The sequence below is a fragment of the Triticum dicoccoides genome, chromosome 4A, assembly GCF_002162155.2.
Source record: "Triticum dicoccoides isolate Atlit2015 ecotype Zavitan chromosome 4A, WEW_v2.0, whole genome shotgun sequence".
NCBI classification, from domain to species: domain Eukaryota; kingdom Viridiplantae; phylum Streptophyta; class Magnoliopsida; order Poales; family Poaceae; genus Triticum; species Triticum dicoccoides.
In genome coordinates, this window is record NC_041386.1 from 51,705,640 (window position 1) to 51,713,121 (window position 7,482).

The window sequence follows — 7,482 nt, forward strand, 5'->3', positions numbered from 1 at the left end:
GAGCTGCTCGATACCAGCAAGCTTTGCGCCGCTATCATAGCCGCAAAGTTAAAGCCAGAAGCTTCGAGGAAGGCGATCTTGTTCTTCGGCGCGTTCAGTCCGCCAAGAATTCCAACAAGTTGACGCCGAAGTGGGAAGGCCCCTATAGGGTGAAACGAGTCACAAGGCCCGGCGCTGTCCGCCTTGAGACCGAAGATGGCATTCTGGTGAGCAACTCCTGGAACATAGAACATCTTCGTAAGTTTTTCCCGTAGGGCGCGGTTGTCGGAACCCGTTCCGTCAACCACCTTTTGTACAAGTCTTGTCGCTGTTGCATGTAATCCTTTGTACAAAGCCGGGCGCAGATCCCGTGCATAAGTAAAACCCCATGTGCTCCGCACAGCTTGTCCATTTCATGCGTTAGTTCCTTTCTTGCATGCGATTATGTGACACTTTGTGCAGCACCTACATCCGGTAAGCAGCAACGAGCCGAAGAGCTCCATATTATTATTTTTTTCTCTTCTTTCTTTTTCTTTTAAAGGAAAAGAAGGTTCTCTCGCGCACAAGTTTGCCGGGGGAGGAAGGAGAAGATTGTGGTATGGGCCAGGCGTCGTTCAAGCAAAGACTTGCCTTACCGGGAAGCAAATGACAGAAAAGCTAAGTTGCCAAAGTTTGAGCAATCACTTTTTTAAATTTTCGAGTTATCTTCCTCGAACGACCCTGCTTTGTATGGAAAACCTGTGCGCGGAGGAACCTACTCGTGGCTAGTTGCGCCCTTACTTTGTTTCGAGTCCGCTCAACAGCTTAAGCGTGCTGCAACTAGTCGCGACAAGGTTTCTGAAGTTCCGCACTCAGCGCTCGCCGCTCGGGCGCCTGCGCCGACAAGTTCCCTAGAAGCGTAGGGTAAAAACATACAAAGGAAGGAATCTAGTAGAGGAAATAACATTGCAATTGATAACAGAAATAAAGTTATATTACAAGATAACTTGTCGCAGCTCTAATAGACTGTTTTCATAACATGATTAGCAGCGACAAGGGAAAAGAAGAAATGGGCGGCCTAATCTACGCGTCCGCCCTCGACTCTCTTGATCTCGCTCACCTTGTCCACAGTGGGTGCGACAAGGGCCTTGAGTGCGTCCAGATCGGCGTCAGGCGGCAAGGACCTGAGGACGTTGGTGAAGCTGAGGCCTGGATTGCGGAAGGCCACCTTCATCAGCACCTTCTGGAGAACCCCAGCGCAGATTTTGCGCGACTCGTCGGCCAGCTGCTTCGGGATCCTCTCCCGGAGCCGCTGGAGTGCCGTCGCCACGCCCTTGAAGAACAGGCTGAGCTTGGCGCTGGGTTGAAGACTCTCATCGGAAGGATACCCAAAGTCCTCCATCCCCAGCTGCGCCAGCTCCTCGTTGATGACCACGGCAATGTTCACCAGACCCTCGGTCCAGTGCTCCACAGTGTCTCTGAACGAGTTCTGGGTGACTGCAATGCTCAACAGCAGCGCCGCGTCAGCCTTGACCTTCTCCGACAAGGTCTTCTCCCGCTCCTTGGCGGCCTCCAGCGTCTACGTCAGCGTGGCCAGCTTCAGCTCCAGGTCTGCTTTGGAATCCTTGGCGGTGCTGAGCTCCTTGCCCCTCTCAGCGAGAAGGCCTTGCAGCTCATCGTGGGCGGCAGCATCCTTCTCGCTCTCACGCTTGAGCGCGGGAAGCTCCTCGCGGCTCTTCCCAATGTCGGCCTCCAGCTGCGCCACCTTCTCCTCTAGCTCTTTCTTGGCGGCCTCTGCAGTTGCCGCGGCATCCTTTGCTTCCTGGAGCGCCCCGCCAAGTGCTCGCTCACGCTCGGCGAGCTCTTCCTCGTAGCTGTCGAGGTGGGCCTTCCGCTGCACTAGTTCGCCTTCCCGCGCGGACTGCTTCTCGGCAGCCAGCCTTTGCTCCTCCTCAGCTTCGGCCTTCTCGAGAAGGAAGGCCGTGCGCTCCTCGTCGAGTCGCTCCCGCTCCTGCGCCAGAGACCGGAGAGCTTCTTGATTTTGGCCTCGGAGCTCCTCCGCGCGCTTCTCCATGTCCACTGCCGCCTTCACGACAAGCGCTTCCCGGGAAGCCAGCTTGGCTTGCCGGGTGCGGTAGAGTGACAGCAGCTTCCGCAGCAGCTGCTCCTCCTCAGGCTCGCTGCTGCTGCTGCCGGGCGCGTCAACCAATGACAGTCCAGCAGAGGCGAGCACCTCCCCGTCAAAAGTCTCCCCCTCGACCGGTGCCCTGGAGCTCGACGCCCATGGTAGCTTGATGAAGATGTCGTCGCCGGCCTTCAAATAGGCGCCGGACTGGGGCTCCTCAGAACCCGGCTTCTGAAAAGCGGCAGAGGGATCGGCGGTCGGCGCAACGCCTGGCGCTCCTGCGGTCTTAGGGTCGTCAGTGCGATCGCCCGACCCCTCGCCGGCTTCCGCAGCAGCAGCCCCGGCGGCCTCCTCGCCGGCGGTCACATCAGCACCGGCACCTTCCTCGCCGGCGCCCTCTATCTCCATTGGCTCAGCCGTAGATGGGTCTGAAGAACGAAGAAGGGAGGAAAATCAATCGAAAATCCAAGAAAGGAAAAACGGAAGAAGCAGAACCCAAGGGAAAGTTTCTGGGCAAGTGGATTACCTGCGCCAAGATCTTCAGTTGCGGCCTCGGTCGCCGCAGGATTAGCAGTGCCGTCCCTTGCCGGAGAGTCCCCCCTTGCCGGAGAGCGCTCCCTTGCCGGGGACTCCTCCCTTGGCGGTGCAGTCGAAGCAGGTGGCACTTCGGGACCGGCCTCCGGGCGCTCCTGATGAGGCTGCTCTGCTCCTGCACAAGTCAACAAGCAAGATATCAACAAAGGAAAAAGCACTCAAGCGCGCCCGGCAGCAGAAGGTTAAACTATGAACTTACGCTGGGGGCTGCGCTGGGGGCTGCTTTGAGGAGTGATTGCCGGGTCCGTCAAGGTGATCTCGGACCCACCCCCTATCGACAAGGTGGGGTCATCTTCGATGACGATCACCGCGGCCTTGGCCCTCTTCGCCGCTCTCTGGGCCAGCGTCCTGAAAAGAAAGAAGCCCAGATTGGAGCAAGTCAGATACAAGATATAAACAGCAAGATTGAAGAACTACAAGAGCACCAAAGAAACTTACTCTTCTTCCTCCTCGTCAGAGCTGAGCGCGGAAAGATCGAAGTCCGGCCCTCCTCCTGTGCGGCGAGGTGGAGGAGTAGGATCCCTTGCCCGCTTGGCGGGGGCAGTGGCGGTGGCCCGGGAAGATCCAGCTCCAGTTGCCGCTGTTGCGTGAGGCGCTCCCGCGGCAACATTGCTTGTCGCGGTAGAGCGCGTCGCGCGGCTCGGTGGCTGTGGAGCCGGCTGCCGCCCCGCTGCGTCCCCGGCCCTGCGAAGGCGCCTTCTTGGCGGGGCCGGGGGCTCCGCCTGCGGCAAGTTCTCTGAAGGCTCAGCCTCCTCCTCGCCGGCCTCGCTCGGCTCGGCTTCGGAACCGGCAGGCTCCTCCTCGCCCATGAACTCCGCGCGCTCGGCAAGGTTTACCGCCTCTGCAGCCTCCGCCTCCTCCACGGTGAACCCGAATGCGCCCGCGGTAGCTGCGGCCGCAGCCTCTTCCGCCCTAGTAGCGATGAGCTGCAGCTCCTCGTCGGTAGTGTCACGGGTGAGGCTCTTCTGCTCGTCAGCGCGGACCGGCACTTCCTCCAAGGTGTCTAAGAACGCTTGCACGACGTCATCCGCAGGCTCTTGCCAAGTTGGAACGATTCCGTGTGAATCGCACAACGGCATCATGGCGCGGATCCGGTCAAGCGAAGAGTTATTTTACAAAGGAACTACGCCCCTCGGCAGAGTGAATGGGTGCTGGGGGTCGCGTTTGAATAACTCCAAGAGCATTGCGTCCAACTCCAAGACGGTGAAGTTGTAGTTGAGGCCCGGCCGCAGTCTCATGATGTCCGCCGAGTTCTTGAACTCCCAGGCGGGCCTCCCCCTCTCCTGCAAGGGGGCAATGCGGCGGCGGAGGAAATCTACCCCGACAGCACCTACAGTGAGCCCGGCAAGCCTGAGGCGAAGAATCCTAGTGATGGCGATCTTCAGCCTCTCGTCTTCCGGGGCCACGTTGCTCCAGTCATTGCCGCGCACTATTGGAGTTTGGCGCACGGCGGTGAAGGGCTGCAGATTCTCCTCGACGATCCAGCACCACTCCGCTCTCCACTCCTCCCACTTGCTGCGGAGCTCACCATCCAAGTACGCCTCCTTCTTGCCGACTCTCGAGACCCAGGCAATCCCTCCGGCAAGCGGCTCTCCTCTCTATACCCGAGGCATGAAGTAGTGGCGGAAAAGGGCAACACTAGGGTGGACTCCGACAAAGTTTTCGAACAAGTGTGTGAAAACTGCCATGGTCAGGACAGCATTGGGGGTGAATTCAAGGAGGCGGAAGCCATATGTGTTCATAATGTCACAGAAGAACTCCGAAAAAGGCGGGCAGAGTCCGCAATAGAAGAATAGCGGGAAGAACGGGTACCCATTTGGAGCCAACTCCGAGGCAGCGGCCGGAAGTACCCTCGTGCGCGGATGCGCACGCGTCTCCGTCGCCCAAAAGAGGTAGAAGTACTCCCTCAGCTCCTGCACGCCGAGCTGGGGGGTGAAGATCGCCCGCTCCTTCCGCAACGCCGCGAGCCGCTGCGCCTCGGCCGACTTCACACCCTTTCCCTTGTCGGCTTTCGGGCCCATGGCGGAGGTGGTGAGGGAGGTCGACGGCGTGGAGATGCTGGTGACAATGGGAGGGGCGGAGCGCTGCTCTCTCGACTTCGAGAAGAAGGGGGGAGCAGCGGAGTTTGTGAAGAAGGAGTAGCAGCAACCAGCGAGGGGGAACGAACTGCCCCTGTTTCCTCTGCTTATAAAGAGGGACGGGGCGGACGTTTCGGCCTTCCAAATAAACAACCACCCACGATCTCCCCCACGATGCCGCATTCAACGCGTGCCGTTATGGGGGAGCGCGGTGGATACGGAGCGAGATTTGGTGTAGCCCAGCCCGCGTATGCCCGTGCCCTGTCTTGGGCCTGGCCCAACAGCGCTCGGCACCGTGTCTGGCCCAGGCCCGGGGGCTCCTGTCGGTGTACTAGAATAGGGGTACCCTAGTACCCCGAACTTGTGCACGGGCAGTTGCAGCACCCCACGGCAAAGGCTTGCCGGGTGAATGCCAAAGACCCTCCAAGGTTCCCTTGGAGCCATTCAAGAACAAAGTATTTAAGCTCAGGATACAAGGCCCCGGCAAGAGGAGCTTGCCGGGAAGGCCAACCAAGGCACTCTAAGGAACTTGCCGCGACGCGCCACGCGCTCCGGCAAGGCGACAAGGCCCCGGCAAGAGGAGCTTGCCGGGAAGACTAAACAAGGTACCTCGAAGCCCGGCGAGCGACAAGCCTTCGGGCCCGACAAGATAGCAGCAGCGGCAAGGCGCTTGCCGCGGCAGGCGGCCACTCTGCGCCCACGCTCCAGCGCATCCACCAACGTGTCGCTCTGGGGGCCTCTCCAAGCGCACGTGGCGGGAGGCTGTGCAGCCAGTGGTGCGCAGTGGCATGCGAAGCTGACAAGATCGCCATCGTGGCGAACGGTGGCGCCCCTAACGGTCCTTTTCTGCACTGTTCGGGCGACTCAGACGGGCATTTAATGCCCTTGTCCCCTGCCGTCAGGGTTAGGTAGGGCGCACTGTACAAGCAACTGTATCACCTACCTCGCTTTTTATGTTTGTGCCCTTCTCTGCGTTGCCACCTGTCGGTGACCCCTTTAGCATATAAAAGGAGGCCCATGCGCAACGTAGGGGGGGTTCGGAGGTTCGAAGGTTGGATGACTTCGACTCATTCGTAGCCCAGAAAACATGATACTCTCTCGCTCGAGAGCAAGAACATCAGATAATACAACCAGACAAGCAGCGGTAGGAGTGTTATCTCCCCGGAGAGCTCCGAAGCTGGGTAAACCGCTCGTGTGCTTCGCCTCGATCTGCTCTTCGTGCAACCTCCGCCCCCCACCGAACCGAAAGGGGCCCGGTCCGCCGGCCCCATAGGTGTTCGTGGGTCAGTTTCCCCCGACAAATTGTGTGAGAAAAATTATGAATCTTGTCTTTGACAGTACCAAAGTGAATGGTTTGCTCATTATCATACTAACCCATGTCACGAAGTTCCATTAAGTTTTGTCTGATTGAAGTTTTCAAGTTTTGGGTGAGACATCGATATGAGGAGAATAGGGAGTGACAAGACCCCAAGGAACCCCAAGTTAATATCCAAGGAAGATCCAAGAAACTAAGCTTGGGGATGCCCCGGAAGGCATCCCCTCTTTTGTCTCCAACATTATCAATAACCTCACTTGGAGCTATATTTTCATTCATCACATGCTGTAAGTTCTGCTTGGTGCATCATTTTATTTAACTAGTATTTTCTTGTTGTTATTTAGAATAATTTTTTGCATCTTTTATTTCAATAAAAGTAGCAATTATAGCCTTTACTATACTTATTTTGCAAGTCTACATGTTGCTGTTTGAAAACAGAAAGTTTATCGTTGTTGCAAAAATTCTCTAGAAAAATCTAAATGTGATAAAATGTTGAAACTTTTTGCACAATAAGATATGATAAATTTTCTATAGTGTGATAAATGTTTAGAATTTTTGGAGTTACAGAAGTACGAATGTTCTTGCATTCTTTACAGAGTGTATTGTTTGATATATTGCTGTTATAGTTGCATTGTTTGCATATGTTTGCTAGTTTAATGATTCTATTTGAGGATAGGAGTATTAAATATGCAGAGGAATTTAGTGTGCAATGTTAAATTATAATTTTAGTGATTTGTTGCAGTAGAGAATGATAAGGTGTTGCATTGACTTATACTAACGTATCTTACGAGTTCTGGTTGATTTTTGTGTCGATGAAGTTTTTAAGAATTAGGGAAACCGTGTTATGAGAAGAATGAAGAAGACACAAGAGCTCAATATTGGGGATGCCCAAGGCATCCTAAGTTAATATTCCAAGAAGTCTCACACATCTAATCTTGGGGATGCTCCGGTAGGCATCCCAATTTTCTTCATCAACAATTATCGGTTAGCCTCGGTTGAGCCTATGTTTTTTTCTTCTTCACATGATGTGTGAAATTTTCTTAGAATTTCATTTTATTTTGTTTTGCTTTATGTTTTAATAAAATACTTAGATCTGAAACTTTTAAATAAGAGAGAGTCCTCAATTAGCTACCCATTTACTTAACTACTCGCATGATCTTCATTTATATCTTTTTGGAGTAGTTTGTCATTTACTCTCGTGCTTCACTTATATCCTATGAGTAAATTTTTGAGTAAATTGAATGTAATGAATTTGAAATTATATGTTCATATCATGACTAGTGGTATCTTCACATTGGGTTTAGAAAGTGAAATCTTTTCAAGCTTGACAATCACAATATTGGTCGTACAAGCAATTCATGAATGATTACTATAAGGAAGAGAATTTCACATGCAAATATATTATCTTGGAA